The 17,089-nt window shown below is 37.8% G+C and overlaps 1 protein-coding gene across 1 annotated transcript in view; it reads right to left on the bottom strand.

Annotated features, from left to right (window-relative positions):
* LOC136036553 (atrial natriuretic peptide receptor 3-like) overlaps positions 1-13,906 on the bottom strand; it is a 50,408-nt gene extending 36,502 nt beyond the window's left edge. Inside the window, exon 1 of the mRNA XM_065718857.1 lies at positions 13,854-13,906. The gene's annotated coding sequence lies outside the window, so the exon portion shown is untranslated. The remainder of the gene's footprint in view (positions 1-13,853) is intronic.
* Between the last annotated feature and the right edge of the window lie 3,183 nt (positions 13,907-17,089).

The following is a 17,089-nucleotide window of genomic DNA, read 5'->3' as shown; positions in this document are numbered from 1 at the left end:
CAACTCTACTTTTTAAAACAATAAAAAACTTTAGCGTAAAGAGCGGGGCGTCGAGGGGGAAAAGTCCCTTTCATATACGGAGTAATTTCTGTTCGTTTTAAGTTTTAATGTCGCTCCTTACTTTCATTTCAAAAAACTTTTTTTTTTATTTAGTTGAAATAAAAAGCGATTGGTGGCTCTACTAAAGGTTAAATAAAAAAAAGTTTTTTTTAACTGAAAGTATGTTTTAACTGAAGAATCAAAAATATACACCTCCTCCTTACGGAAACCTCCACCGATAATATTTCTTCCAACAGAAAGTGCACCCCCCCCCGTGAAATTCCTTTCAGAAAGTTCCATCCTCGCTTAGAATTCCCTCTCTCTATAAAATTGCTTGCAGACAATTCAGCCAGGAAAATTCTTCTTAGCATTGTTTAATTTGAATAAGAATTTAATATCTCATCGGTTTTTCGATCACTCCAGAAATTCCCCCTTCCGTAGAAATTATTTCTCAGTAAACAAAACAGCGGAAAACAGCCCCTGCAGAATTCCCCTGGAAAATCTCCGCATGGAAAGTTTGGTCAAGAGAATATAAGACATTTAAAAAGAATTTCGTATAGTAGTTCTTGCAAATCCCCCAGTCTAACATTTGCCCTAGAATATTCACCCCCCTGAAATTTCCCTCCCCAAGGAAAATTGTCCCCATAGAAATCCACCCAAAGCGCAACCCCCCAAAAAAATAAATGGCTGTATACATTCCAAAAACAAATACTATATGTAAACAATGGGGGGATTTCATAGCTCTTAGGCCTCTCCTCACGGACTATGGGGAGTCATTTCATACATAAAAACATAATTATTTGATATTTCAGCTATAATGAACAAAATGGGTATCTTGAAATTTTGATCAGATAGCTTTGGGGAAAAACGGGTGTGGGGGGCCAGTTGGCCTCAAATGTTTTGGTTGCTTAAAAAGGTGACTAAAGTGTTTGATATCCATTCGAATTACCCCTTTTCTGATATTTTAGGACCGCTGGGTTGATACGATCATCCTTGGGAAAAAAACAACAAAAAGTAAAAAATAAAATAAACACGCATCCGTCATCTTTCTTCTGGAAAAAAAATGCAAAATTCCACGTTTTTGTACATAGGAGCTTGAAACCCCTATAATAGAGTTTTCTGATACGCTGAATCTGATAATGTAACTTTCATTAAGATTCTATGACTTTAAGGGGTATTTCCATCTTTTTTCGAAAACAAGGCAAAGTTTCTCAGACTGTTAATTTTTAATGGGTAAGACTAAAATTAATGAAACTTATATAATTGAAATGAGCATAAAAATTTAATTCTTTAGATACATCTATTGGTATCAAAATTCCGTTTTTTAGAGCTTCGGTTAAAATTGGTCCAGATTGCTCCTTACTTACAGTTCCTTACCACGGACTGCTTGAATACCGTATTTTCCGAGGGGGCGCTGAGCTGCTAACTTCCCGCACCTTGTTACACATCTCTGAACGCGTGTCGTATAAATCTGCCACGTTTGTCACAGTCTCCAAAACGCTTGTAGTACTCCCCATAAAGCTTAGCACAGTTCTGCCGCGCTTGGCACGTGGCAGCTGGTGTACATGATTTCTGAGAGAGAGCGACCTCTCGGCACTTTCGCCAAATTATACGGTTAGTTTTGACGACATTTCAAAAATATGCTGAACTTGGTGAAGTTCCACTGTAACAGTAAATAACATATTCTAACCACAGAAGAGCTTATAGGAAAACAAATGTAAATAGAAATGAACATTGAAAAAATAATAGAAAGCTTTATAGAGTAACTACAAGCTTGTTTCATGAAATAAAAACAAACCCCAGAACAGGCTCATAATCAGGAAAGTTTGGGAGGAATTTTGATACCAATAGTTACATCAAAAGAATCGCATTTTAATGCTAATTTCAAGTATATAAGTTTCATCAAGTTTAGTCCTACCCATTAGAAGTTACGAGCCTGAGAAAATTTGCCCTATTTTAGCAAATATGGGAAAACATCCTCTAAAAGTTATAGAATCTTGACGAAAATCACACCATCAGGTTCAGCGTATCAGAGAACCCTACTGTACAAGTTCCAAGCTCCTATCTACAAAAATGTGGAATTTTGTATTTTTTGCCAGAAAACAAATCAGGGATGCGTGTTTATTTATCTTTTTTCTTTTTCCCAAAGGTGATCGTATCGACCCGATGGTCCTAGAATTTTGCGAGAGAGCCCATTCGAACGGAAATGAAAAGTTCTAGTGCCCTTTTTAAGTGACCAAGAAATTGGAGGGCCCCTAGGACCCCTCCCACGATCAAAATTCTGAGATAGCCATTGAGAAGCGTTAAAAAAGAAACATTGAAGTAACTCGAATAGCTTCTTTTCCCTACGTGGATAAGTAGCGACAATTGTATTTATTATTATTGGTGGTGGTTTTTATTTGTTTTTAGTTTAGTTTTCTTTTTATCTTGTGCTGAGGACGCCTTGTTTGGATACAGGCAAAATATCTGCGTTGTTTTAGTCTTTCCTCTCTACTGGCCGTCGTCTCGTTTGAGGTTTTTTTTGCGGAGTTTTATCTCTCTTTGTTTTTGCTGTAAGTTACAAATTTTGACCAGTGTTTGCATATAGTAATGGTTTTTGGGGAGTGTACAGACGTTTTCAGGGGGATTTTTTGGTTGGGAGGAGGGTTGAGAAGAGTGGGTTATGTGGCGGATACTTTCCATGGAGGAATTTGTCATGGGGGAAGAAGATTTCCACAAAGGGGGCGCAGCATTTTCTAGCATTATTTAAAAAAACCAATGAAAAAATAAATATGCAAAAATTTTTTCAACTGAAGTAAGGAGTAGCGTTAAAAATTAAAACGAACAGAAATAATTACGCATGTAAGGGGTTGACCCCTTATATGAAATTACTCCGTATATGAAAGGGGCGTTTCTTCTTTAACGCCCCGCTATTTTCGCTAAAGGTTTTTACTGTTTTAAGAGGTAGAGTTAAGAGAAAGAGTCAAACTTTAGCGTAAAGAGCGGGGCGTTGAAGAGGAAAAGCCCCTTTCATATACGGAGTAATTTCATATAAGGAAGTATGCGCATATTGCCTTTTCGTCAGTTGTACATCCCCCTCATCATGCCCTGAAAGTTTCCACTTAATATTCTTAAGCCATTCATAAAATTAAAATATTTATTTCGATCTGAATGTTTTTATTTCTCATAATATCAGAAAAAACATTATAGCCGAGATTACCGAAAAAAATTAATTTAATTCAAAGAAGATGCCTGCAGTATACTGATATGCTGCAGTATGGAACTAGCTCTCAAAGGGATTACACCTGTTTGAACTTTTGAATTGTTTGACTCCTAAGCCATGAATTAATTCGGTGACTACAGAAATTGTGCAATCTAATACTTGAATTTATCACACAATCAGATTTTTGGCGTTTTGAATTGAGAAAAATAGATACGATAGCCAAGTGTGGTGTGTAGAGAAAATTGGATATAATTTGCCTGCGCGTTAATTACACTTTTTAGTGTAGAGAAGGATTAGCAGTTGGGCCGACCTCGCACAGTTCGGACTGATTGTTCACTTGGATAAATTAGTGAGGCTCGGCCCTTATGGAAAGACAAGTTTCTTTCACTTTATAATCTTTCATTTACTAGGCATAAGTCCTGCGAACATTAAAATCGGTAATTTATTCCTAGCCAAATTTGCGGGCTATCCCCTCTGTCCAATTCGAATCCTAGAGGTAATGACGACGAATACCGGAGACTGCAAATTTGCTGTTTTTTGCTACGGCAAAAAAGGGGCTGTTCCCTCTTCAACACCCTGCTCTTTGCGCTAAAGTTTGACACTTTCTCTCAACTCTAATTTTTAAAACAGTAACAACTTTAGCGTAAAGAGCAGGGCGTTGAAGAGGGAACAACCCCTTTCATATACGGTGCAATTTCTGTTCGTTTCAAGTCTTAATGTTGCTCCTTACTTTCAGTTAAAAAACTTGTTTTTTATAATTTAATTTTTTCTAGTGCCAATCGCGCCAATTACCAAAAATCATAAATTTTCGCTTAAAGTCAAAAGCACCAAAATGACCACAAAAAGATCATGAGATTTCAAATGAAGAGTTGGACTGTTTCTATAGGAAATGCTTTTCAGAATTTGTTCATAATAAAGCGTTGGAAAAATTATCTTCCAACGATTCATCTTCCAATTATCCAATTATGATTCCACTTCCATTATTTATTCCAATTCATTATTTACATTATTTATTATTATTTATATTATATTTATATATTATTTATATTATTAAATTATTATTTAATAATAATATTATATTTATTATTTATTATTTATATTATTACATATATTATTTATATTCCAATTATTATTTCATTATCCCATTATTTATATTATTTATTCCAAGTCCAATTATCCAAAATATCTTCCAATTGTGTCTTTATTTTTATTTTTTAAATAAGCAGAGTGTTTATCCCTTGACAGTTTTAATCGGTTTAATTATTTTTTGTTATTGTTGTCTCAACTTTTTCTCTATTATTACCGGTCAAGTTTATGTTTAATAAAAAGGATAAATTCTTATATGCATTGAAATCCCTTTTCCCTATCTAGCTTTCTCTTTGCCTGCCTGGGATCTGTACCTGTACCTGTACCGCGCTCATTACCTGTACGCGACTTATTTCCACTTTTCATTACCTGTACGCGACTTATTTCCACTTTTCCACTGTACGCGCTCATTACCTGCACCTGTACAGCGCTCTGTACCTGTACCGGATCTGTACCTGTACCCCGCTCATTGAACGCCTGGTGCATTTGTAGGGTATCAAAGTCTTGTATTTGTAGTACGATTTTTGTTTTAAGTTGATGAATATCCTTGTCTTATTAAGTCAAGTTCTTATGTTGAATTTCAAATACCCTTGGGGTTTCTATCACTCGTTGTTGCTTCTAGACTTCTTTTTATTGGGATTATTTAAACGACTAAGTTTACCCATTGACACGTGTAGAAGTAAAAGCTGTAATCAGCCCAAACTTGCGCTTAAAACGTTCAAAAAGTAACCCATTAAAACATGCATATTGGAAATGACTGTACTAAAATGGTGCTCTAAAGTACCACGCGTTGTCCTAAAATTTGCCAGTTCCTTCAGACTAACCCCAGGAATAATCGCCTTATTTAAGAGACATTCCCAGGGGGTCTCAGGGCCCAAGCACTCCCCATCCCCCTAAAATCCTGAATTTTCTTTAATCATTGCGTAATTCTTATTATAAAAAACAAATAAAATTTCTTTTTAGTATTAGATCCCCCTGTATTTTTTTAGTTATTCCCCCTAACGGAAAAAACTCCTTCGCGTATGCGTGCCCTATTCTTCCCTCTGTCAGATAAGATCGAGCTAATGACCGAGTTTGGAATTGAAATTGCCGGTCTATTTGATCAAGCTTAGAACTGTATACATATTTGTTAAAGTGTGCAGTTAAGATCACAGGGGAAATTTTCGGTAGAATTTCAGAAAACCAGCAAAAATATGAAGAAGTTCATATTAAATCTAAAAAACATGTTTTTGTTTTAGTTATTCTATTTAGTTATGTATACTGGAGAAAAAAACAAGAGATAAGAGCTCATATGATACTTGTGACGAGGCCGGAAGAGTCAAGAGCAAAGAGTTCATATGGTATTAGCTCTAGCAAAATTCTAAGGATCAATAGATTGATTTAAAAGGAAAATCAGAGGCTTAATGCCGGTCGGGATTTAAAATAAGAGCTCTGAGTCACGAGGTCCTTCTAAATATCAAAATTCATTAAGATCCGATCACCCACTCGTAAATAATAAATACCTCATTTTTCCTAATTTTTCCTCTCACTTCAGCCCCCCATATGGTCGAATCGGGGAAAAAGACTTTGTCAAGTCAATTAGTGCAGCTCCCTGACACGCCTACCAATTTTCATTGTCCTAGCACGTCCAGAAGCACCAAACTCGTCAAAGCACTGAACCCCACCCCCTAAATCCCCCAAAAAGAGTGGATCCAGTGAGGTTACGTCAATCGAGTATCTATAACATTTGCTTATTCTACCCACCAAGTTTCATCCCGATTTCTCCACTCTAAGCGTTTTCCAAGATTTCCGGTCTCCCCTCCAACTCCCCCAATGTCAACAGATCTGGTTCGGATTTGAAATAAGAGCTCTGAGACATGAGTTCCTTCTAAATATCAAATTTCATCAAGATCCAGTCACCCGTTCTTAAGTTAAAAATACCTCAATTTTTTTTATTTTTCAAAATTAACACCACTCCCCCAGCTCCCCCAAAGAGAACGGATCCGTTCCAATTATGTCAGTCACGTATCTATAACTTGTGCTTATTCTTCCCATCAAGTTTCATTCCGATCTCTCCACTCTAAGCGTTTTCCAAGATTTCCGGTTTCCAAGATTTCTGTTTCCCCCCTCCAGCGCCCTATTCCCCCAGTTCCGATTTGAATTGAAAATGGAGCATCTGAGACATAAGATCCTTCTATATATCAAGTTTCATTAAGATCCGATCACCCATTCGTAAGATAAAGATACCTCAATTTTCACGTTTTCCAAGAATTCCGGTTTCCCCCTCCAACTCCCCTAAATGTGACCGGATATGGTCAGGATTTAAAATAAGAGCTCTAAAGCATAAGATCCTTCTAAATACCAAATTTCGTTATGATCTGATCACTCGTTCGTAAGCTAAAAATGCCTCAATTTTTCTAATTTTTCCGATTTAACCGTCCTCCCATTCCCCCAGATGGTCGAATCGAGGAAACACCAATTTTTGATTTAATCTGGTCTGGATCCTGATACGCCTGCCAAATTTCATCGTCCTAGCTTACCTGGAAGTGCCTAAACTAGTAAAACCGGGACAGACCGACCGACCGACAGAACTTACGATCGCTATATGTCACTTGGTAGATACCAAGTGCCATAAAAAGGTTTGCAATATCATTGATTCCCGTTGTCACTTACTACCACCGTAGAGAAATTTATAAATTTATTTACAGTGCTACTACAAAGTATCGACTCGGATCGTCTCTCTATGAGGCTTAAAGGCGATATTCGTGAGCTGGCGCGAATTAGCTAAATTTCGAAAGCTAGTGAAAACAGTTTCTGGCCACTGGTTCTTAGTACCAAATTCAAAATATCATCCTCGCGACGGATTATTTTGCAAGGTTTTTGAAAACCTTGCAAAATAATAGCTAAGACACAATCAATAATGCCGGTTAGTTGAAACAAGATGGTTAGGACAATAAATGCACGGTCAATGTGCAAATAGTTTCGATTTATAGGCTTTGTTCGCCAGAAATTCAATTAAACGTTCTTATTACACAGCCTGAAGCTGGCACTTTTTTGGCGTTAAGATGCGCGTTGTTTTGATGCCCAACTTTGATACTTTTGGTCGTCTACCCGATCAACCCAGAACAGAGACAATTAACATAGTGACTGTCACCAGCCATGTTATTTGTATCATCCCGAAGTGGGCTAACTTGTTTGAAACAAAGTGAGCTAACAAAACCCTAAACGGGCCAATTTACAAAAAAAAATTAATTGTTTTCACATTCGAATGAAATCATTCCTAACGCTATCGTCGCCTTCAGGTGACAATTTCAAAAAAAAATCCTCCTTCAACGATTCATTTCACTAAACTCAATGACTACATAAACAGGAATTTATACCAAAATTAAATTAAACCGACAATAAGGAATGTCTTTCACTCCTTTCAAGAGACAGAATCCAAGTTAAAATAAACAAAAAGTCTTTAATGGTTCCTGTTTACATTTGAGATTTCAGGAGTGTGATAATATCACGAAGCTCAATATCCGACAGGAAAAATTGGGAAGGCAATAAAAAACTAAAATAAACCTTCCGTTTGCCTCTCAAGGTTTGTGATTCTAGCAATATTGTTCAAATTCTCAGTTACATAAGGCTCGCCATTAATTTGGGTAGTCACAATCACAGAAGCACGTTGACAGACGCTTCAAGTTCTATCCGTTTGACAAACGACCGTTTGTTACCTGGATTAATAAAAAAAAGAAGTTTTTCTAAGGAAAGTAAAGATCGAAGTAAAAAAGGTAAAGAGTACGGCATTAGACTGTACAGTTCCTACCGGTGGTGCTGATCTCTGTTTCTTGGCTCTTCAGCCAGGAAGTGCAATGGGGGGGGGGGGAAACCATCCTGTGATTTCGCACACCCTTCCTGTTTACCTTCCCCAGATTTCTCCAGGTACCCATTTAGAGCTGGGTCGACTCTGTAAAAAAAAAAATTACCATGACCAGGATTCGAACCTGTGTTACTATGGTGACAACATAGGGCCCTGTAGGAGTTTAAAACGAAGAAAAATTATTACTGCAAGGTCTAGCAAACATATATCAATATAACAAGAACAAAACAATACATGTTTAGGCACTGAGAACAAGAATGTAGGATGGAACTAGCTGAGTATTCCAACATTGGAACCGCCATTGGTTTGTCTTTAATATTTTAGATAAGCTTAATACCATGCTGAGCAGGCAATAAAACATTCACTTTTTCATATCGAAAATGGACTGCACACTAGGAAGTAATTTATAAGATTTTTATCGCGCATCAATTTTCTTGGCGTTCTAGAAGAAAATATTTTTGTAAAGAAGATTTTCAAGGTTTTCAAAACGTAAAAAAATTCTATTTTCTCTAATTTATTTCACTATACACCACCCCCCCTGCTCATCACTAAGAAAAAAACTTTAGACATGCACGTGCGGAATAGAAATAAACAAATATAACCTGTCAACTAAAATAATATTACAGAAAAAATGCAAATAGGTTTTAAGTACTATGATTTCTCTGTAATACATTACAATTAGTTTATCCTGTCTATTAAACAATAAAAATAAGTAAATAAACTTAAACAAGTAAATATAGTAATAATTAATCCTTCTTTCAATATGAAACATTGAGTAATTCCAGAACCACGTACCTACACGTCTCCTACCCCTAAGTGGCAAGGGGTTGGGGTATAGTTGCAAACCATGAAACTGGATGACCTCAATTTCGTTTTTGATTCAAAATCTATCCATTTGTGTGTGTACGACCATAATTGCATAGCTAACTGAAGGGGCTCGTAGGGGGAGTATAAGGGAGATATTTTTGTAAACTTGCAGTGAAGGGTTTTGGACCTTAGTTATTACGACGATACCGTTTTATATTTCAAAGCTTTTCCACTAATGGCACCATAAGTGTTGTTTTTAGCGCTACATCACACTTACAGATGGTAGAATTGATAATAAACACTTAGATATGAGCAATAGCATTTAAATGAGCTATTAAGCATCACTCAGAAAAGTTTTGCAGCCCACTAGCCCCAACTTTTCAACTCAGGACATGTCACCAGAAGTACCATTTTGAACTTGCAGACGGTGGAATTTATAGGAAGAACACAGATATAAGTAATAGCTTATATGAGCTATGAAACATCTGCCTGTGATGTTTCGATAGCCCGCTTGTGCCACTCCCCTGAGAAATGGCTAAAAAATACCATTTACAATACCATATGGCACTTACAGATGGTGGAATCTATAGAACGAACATGGAAATGAGAAATAATTTCTGAATGAGCCACTAAAGATCTCTCTATGATGTTCTGGTAATTAGCTCGCCCTTGCAACAAACAGAAGAAATAACGGAGACAGGTCAGTGCTACCCATGCAAAAAAGCCGTTTTCCTTTTTGTTCAAGATGGGGGACAACAATTTCTCTGAACAAGGTATTCGACCATGCTGATTTCAATGGTATGCTTTCCATTTTGATATTAATTCTTCCCAAAGCCAATGATACTAGTCTCTTAAATGAAGTCATAAACTAATTATCATCATAAATTATTACTCGTAATTCTACCAAAAGTGAACAAAAATTTTACCGTAATTCTAATCGAAGCCACTGATACTATCCTCTCAAATGAAGACAAAAACAAAATATCACCAAAAATTATTAACATTACTCGTAATTATACCAAAATTCTATCACAATTCTACCGTAATTCTAACCACTAAACACTTCTAATTCTAACCACTGATATTATTCTCTTGAATGAAGACATATAGAAATTAACACCAGAAATTATTGCATTACTCGTAATTCTGCCAAAAATTCTACCAAGATTCTTCCGTAATTCTACCTGAAGCCTCTTATTCTAGTCTCTTAAATTAAGAGATAAACAAATTATCACCAGAAATTATTGACATTACTCGTAATTCTACCGAAATTCTACTAAAATTCTACGTTTTTAGTATCAGTGGCTTCGATTAGAATTACGGTAAAATTTGTGTTCGCTTTTGGTAGAATTACGAGTAATAATTTATGATGGTAATTAGTTTATGACTTCATTTAAGAGACTAGTATCATTGGCTTTGGGAAGAATTAATGTAGAATTCTGGTAGAATTGCGAGTAATAACAATAATTTCAGGTGATAATTGTTTATTTCTTTATTTCAGCGATTAGTATCAGTCACTTTGGGAGGAACTACAGAAGAATTTTAGTAGAATTGCGAGTTATGTCAATAATTTCTAGTGATAATTTATTTCTGGTGAATAATTTCTGTTAATAATTTTTTTATGTCTTAAATTAAGAGATAGAATCATTGGCATTGGTTAGAATTACGGTAGAAATTTGGTAGAATTTGATAGAATTGTGAGTAATGTCAGTAATTTCTGGTGATAATTTGCTTATGTGTTCATTTAAGAGACTAGTATCATTGGCTTAGGGTAGAATTATGGTAGAATTTCGGTAGAATTATGAGTAATGTCAATAATTTCTGGTAAAATGCCTTTGAAATGATAATATGCATCTCAGGGATGGCCACGGGCCAGCCACATATTGCCTTGGTGGCGTGAATTACTTGGACTAACCTTTTCTACAGCTTAAAGTTAGGGTGGGTGGTTTTAAGAGAATTATTCAGCAGTGGGAGCTGAGATCTAGCACCCAGTCAAAGAAACGATGCGTTTTCATTAAGACCTCCCAGAAATGCCTCTTTATAAGGCTTGAATTGATGTCTAATAACAACCCCCTTTTCCCCTGAAATTGCTGGCTAGGGGGCCTTCGATAAAAATGGTTGCTTGGGGCCCTGCTGGAATTGTCTGCTTGGACCCCGCTGAAATTGCTCGCTAGGGTCCCGTTGGAATTGGTTGCTAGAGGGTGGGACAGCCATATATTGTCATGGTGACGGGAATGTGCATAGTCTTGGCTCAAAGAAACGTGGCATTTTCATTAAGACCTCTCAGAAATAGCTCAAAAGTTTGGTTTAAATTTATCTCTAGTAACAAACCTCCCCTCTGGATTGCTAGGAGAACAAGCCACATATTGCCATGGGGGCGTCAGTTACTTGGACCAACATTTTCTACAACTTAAAGGTTTTGACGGTGTGGGGGGGCTTAAGTATAACACCGAGTCAAAGAGATGATGCATTTTCATTAGGACCTCTCAGAATTTGTTCCTGACCACCGGGGGAATTGGATGTTAGGGGGCCCTGCTGGAATTGCTTACTAGGGTCCCATTGAAATTGGTTTCTAGGCCTAGGGTAGAGTTGATATTAGGGGGCCCTCTGGAATTGCTCGGTATGGTCCTATTGGAATCGGTTTCCACGGTCCCGGTGGAATTGAATGTTAGGGGCCCCACTGATATTGCTCGCTAGTGGGTTGGTTTGTCATATATTGTCACTGTGGTGTGAATATAAATACTCATGGCTAAAAAAACGTTGCATTTTCACTAAGACCTTTCGGAAATAAATCTTTATGTGATTTAAATTTACCTCTAATAACATCCCCCTTTGACATTGGCTGCTAGGGGGTGGGTCAGCCACATATTGCCACGGAAGGTGTGAATATGCATAGCGTTGGCTCAAAGAAGCGCTGCATTTACATTAAAAACTCTCAGAAATACCTGTTAATATGACCCTATACTTACCTCAAATAACACCACCACTGGGAATCAGTTGCTAGGGAGTGGGTAAGCCACATATTGTCACGGTGGCGTGCAATATGTATATTCTTGGCTCATAGCTATGGCCTTACAATATTGATATATCATAAAAGACATATAAAGACACTTGGCGTCTTTTGATTTATTTTAAATTTCCCCTCAATATTGTAAATGGAGTAGTGTGGTGGTAGTAGTAGCAGTTGTCGCAGTAGTAGTGGTGGTAGTCGTAGTAGTAGTGGTAGTATGCAAATATTGCCTTTTTGATCATCTCCCTTAACATTTCCTGAAAGTTCCGAATTGATATACTCAGTCATTCCTAAGTTACGCTCTTTTGACAATCCTTATACACACATAACATGTATTGATTTATTTCAGCACTTACCTCAAAATTCTCTAAAAGGCTGAGATGAATGCCCCTCGTCTTTTTGGAAAGTAAAGCTCAAGCATTCATACCTGTCCCAATAACATCTACTATACGTAAACAATGTATGAAATATCTATCTTACAGCCCTTGCCTTAAACACTGTGGGGAGGTTGACATCCCAAAACAAATAATTACTGGAATTTTCAACAATGCTGAACAAAATAGCCTTCTAAAAATTTGAGACGGATATGTTTTGGGGAATGATGGGCTTGGGGGGGGGGGGGTGGTGGTTGCCCTCAATTAACTTTTGACTCTTAAAAAGGGCACTAGATCTTACGACTTCAAATCCAAGGAGCTCCATTCCATGTTTATACGACCGCTTGTTCCAAAAAACTTATATGCCACGGGGTATAACTTACAGTCCTTGTTCCTGGGCTCTGGGGTTGCCCTCCAATTACTTTTGATTACTAAAAAGGGCACTAGAACTTTTGATATCCAGCCCAAATTAGCCATCCAAAGTTATATGACCACCCTTTTCTTAACGATCTTTTCTGTCCCCGGGGCATAACTTACACCCCTTGCCCCGAGGGCTGTGGGGGAGTAATCCTAAAAGACATAATTACTGGAATTTTCGACTAAGCTGAACAGAATGGCAATCTCAAAATTTTTATTGGATGAATTGGGAGAAATAATGGGCGTAAAGGGTTGCTTGCGCTGCTACTACTAAACTAAGGGTATTGAGGTGAAAAATTAGGGAAACATTGAAACTGTATCGATTTGGTTTGAAAAACACTAAGCTCAAACAGGCTGTCAAGAGGAAGTATCAGAAATGCATCAGGAACGGTTGATGGTATTAAGTTGAAACTTTCAGCTTGTGTTGAAGGGGATGTTGAAGAAAATAAAGGTGCTATGCGTATAATGTTACAAATGCTGCTACAACTATTGCTGCTACATAAGGTAAGAGTATCATTTATTTCTATCTTAGTGACTTAGTCTTCTTGACATTAATTTAAATCCTATTCTAACAACCTGATCCCGGAAAACCTATAAAAGTTATCATTACACTGTAGTGTCAATGTAATAACGCCACCAGTGTACGTGGCAGAGAGCCACCAGTACCATTACTGAAGGCAATAGTGCATGACATCGTAGCCGATCGGTATCTCGTGGAGAATTCTACCACAAATTCGTAATCAAATGGGCTGCCTGGGTCAGTCCTGAAGTCACTAGTGTAAGTTTTTTGGCACCAACACTTGTAACAGCGACCTATGGTACCACGAATAACTCTGATATGCCATGGATTCGTGCTAGGGGCTTACCACAGCTATAATAAATGTGGGTCGTTCAACTGAACTACCTGTTAGGGGAGTAAGTCCCACAATTTTTAACCGAAAGTGTCACGGCCTTTGCCACCAATAACTTATGGATTTGTCTTTGGATGGGTCCTCCGGTAGGTATTACAAATGACGGTAACTCCTAGTACCCTCTACCTAACCCTACTAGAGTTTCATGAAAATAATCAATTACAATCGTAGAGAATAAGCCACTTTTTTGCTAACGTGAACTCCAATATTAACTAGTTGAACTCTAAACGGGAACTAACTTAAAAAGAATATATACAGTGCTTCCATTTTTTTTTCTGAAAATCAGTAACGACTCCAAAAAAGTCGGGAGATTATCGGGAGGTTTTTTTTTAAGTCGGAAAAAAAATCAGGAGGTTTTAAACAGCTGTTTTGTCTCACATACCAGTTGTATTGGTGGTAAAAATGTCAGTAATAGAGAGACAGAACAATTTAGAATCGAAAATATATTTTAGAGTCTTAAGTCAGGTCTTCACCTCCCGGAACTTCCGGAATCTGGGCTTCCAGATTATTCTTTGACGTCTTCTTCTTCTTGCATCTCGAATATGAACCGGTCCGAAAGTATATCAAAATCATCCGGAAAAAAGGGGCTTTTGAACTTCCAGATTTCCGAAATTTTGAAGTATCGCAGAAGAAATTCAAAAAAAAAATCTCGCAAAATCTGGGAACCTAGATTCCGGAAGGTGAAGACTTATTATTACTCCAAAATCAGCTATCAACAAGGAACAATGTTTCTTTCATACAAAACTTATGCAAACTAAATGGTTTTATTGAAAGTCATCTAAAACTACTTGTTCACATAATTAGAACTAGAATTACGAATACGAGTAACAGAACTCAGGCAGAATTTTCACTGTATCACACTGCAGCTAAAACTACTTGATCACATAACTTGAACTAGAATTATGAATACGAATCACAGTCAGAATTTTTACTAGATCACACTGCAGCTAATCCTGATCGTCAACGGTATTGTTTGCTCTTTCTGGGGCCAGACGAGCTCGCGCTAAAGAAGCCGATTTCAAGATAGCGGCACTAGCTTCAGTAGCGGTTGCGGAAGCAACTACGCCTTTCAGTAACTGCCTCATGCTCCCATCTACAACCAGAGACTGAGGTGTCACCTTAAGCCTACTCATGCCAAGTTTAGTCTGAAGCGTTGAACTAATCGTAACTGTCGACAGGCAGTTACGTTTGTCTGTTTTGACGTCCTTCAAAGTACTAAACAGTCTCTCCGCTATTACGTTCGTAAACGGTAGAGCGTACAGGTAGTCAACGACAAGCCTCAGGTTACCAAACTTTGGTTTGCCGTTAGAGTATTTCTGGGCAAATATAAGCTTACACTAGTCAGTTACTGAGAGCGAACTGGCATCTTCGCGATTTGGCTGTCTTACAGAGCTCTGCTCTCTCCATTCTCTGTCTATCAGACTTTTGGACCATGAGGGCGAGCTATATTTCGCCGAAAATGGTGCCAGGCTAGGAGGATTCAGATCCTGAGCCTGAACAGGGTCAAGTAGTTCTGAGAAGGCGAAAATGTCCGAGTCGAACGAGAAGTGGTTTTTAATCTGGACCACCACTTCCTTGTAAAATTCTCTCGCGGTAGAATAAACCTTATCAACTTCGTCGGGATTGGCATTTCGTCCATCACTAGACGCAAGAAGGCCAGTCATTGCTGCTTCGGCATCTAAGCCGAGGTAGACCTTTCGCAGATCTACATAACTGGCTTCGTCTTCAACATCAATTTTCATGATGTCGGTACAGCTCCTTACTGCGCGAGCATTCATAAAGTTTTTCAACAGAGTTTCCACCAATTGAATGACTTCGATTTTCAGTCGGTAGAAAATAGGCGCCTGGGACTGGAAAAGGGTATTGAAGTCGTTCAAAAGTCCCAGCGCGTAGTCCACGAACATCATGACGATCCTCATAAATGGATTTTTCAGGGCACTCAGAACTAACTCACTGCCGTGAGTCAGATCTTCAAAATGGGCACTGGTAAAATACAAGGTTAGGGCATTCTACTGCTCTAGAATTCGGTGGACACAGTTCTGTAGCGAAAGCCATTTTGTTTGACCTGGTGCCAATATCTTGTGGACCGCAGTCTCTGAAAACAATTGAAATTCTTTCAGGGCATCTGTACGCTTGGCACTCATATTGAAATGATTGTACACATGACGACACAGGTCTTCTAGAGTCTTCGTCAGTTTCTTGCAGGCGTATGAGGCGCACAGATGAATGGAATGACAACTGCACTTCACTATTAATACCCAAGGGTAGCTTCTTTGGATCAGAGTCGCCACTGAGTTGTTACAACCCATCATGGCGTTCGTGGTATCACTACAGAACCCGACCCAATTCCGTAAAGGCACTTCACTTACTCTTAAAAACTCCAAAGTTTCCTCCAGTTTGGTAAAAATGGAAACTGCTGATCCGTTTGAGCACTCCACAAAATCAATGACATCGATATCCGTTTCCATTTCGTTGTTACAAAAGGAAACACATACAGCGAGCAAGGAAACACATATGTATATAAGAATTATATACATGACAAAAGTACAGCACGTGTCCACTCCAATGCGCTCTGACTATAAATCTCACTATCAACACTCCTGACTTGCAGGGTTCTCTCAAAATATAACATAACAACACCAAAGGTTTCGATGAGATCCCATAAATTTTATATTTGATCCAGACAATTGTGTCTTGTAGATCCGGTCTTCGCCACACTCCTTGAATATCTGTACTATTTAATATTTGACCAATGACTGGTCTTCCGAGAAAACAAAGTTCAGGTTTGGATTCAGCATATGGTTTTTACCCTATCTTTGATCAAAGCTTCCTGCCTTGTTTCTACGAAATATCCGTTTTCGGCCGGATTCCCGGTGAACTACTTGTCCAGCGAAAACTAAACCTCAAAATAAATTAAGTCATCCCCCTAATCTTATATCGAAACTCTAATCAACTTCAGATAAACTTTAAACATAAAAAAAAAAAAAATCAGGTTTTGGCCGATTCCGGGCGAACTATTTGCCTGGCGAGCCCTATTTGCTCTCCTTACCACTATATCGAACCTCTTATTAACTTTAAATTTTACTTTTTAAAATTTTCCGGTTTAGGTCTAGTTCCGGGCGAACTGTATGTCCGGGTAGAAAATAATTGTCATATATGGATTCAGTATATTTTCTTACCCCTAAAGTGAACATTTAATCAACTATAAATAAAACTTTTAATTTTTTTTCCGGCTTTGGCCGGATTCCGGGCAAACTAATCGTCCGGGTAGTTGACGATTGTCATATACGAATTCAGCATGTCTTCTTACCCCTTTAATCGAGCCTTTAATCAACTTCAAATAAAACTTTTATTTTTAACAAATTTTCCGGTTTTGGCCGGATTCCGGACGAACTAATT

Source organism: Artemia franciscana, chromosome 15 (assembly GCF_032884065.1).
Source record: "Artemia franciscana chromosome 15, ASM3288406v1, whole genome shotgun sequence".
Classification (NCBI taxonomy): domain Eukaryota; kingdom Metazoa; phylum Arthropoda; class Branchiopoda; order Anostraca; family Artemiidae; genus Artemia; species Artemia franciscana.
Note: the sequence above shows the minus strand (reverse complement) of the source record. Positions and strands in the feature narration are given on the sequence as shown.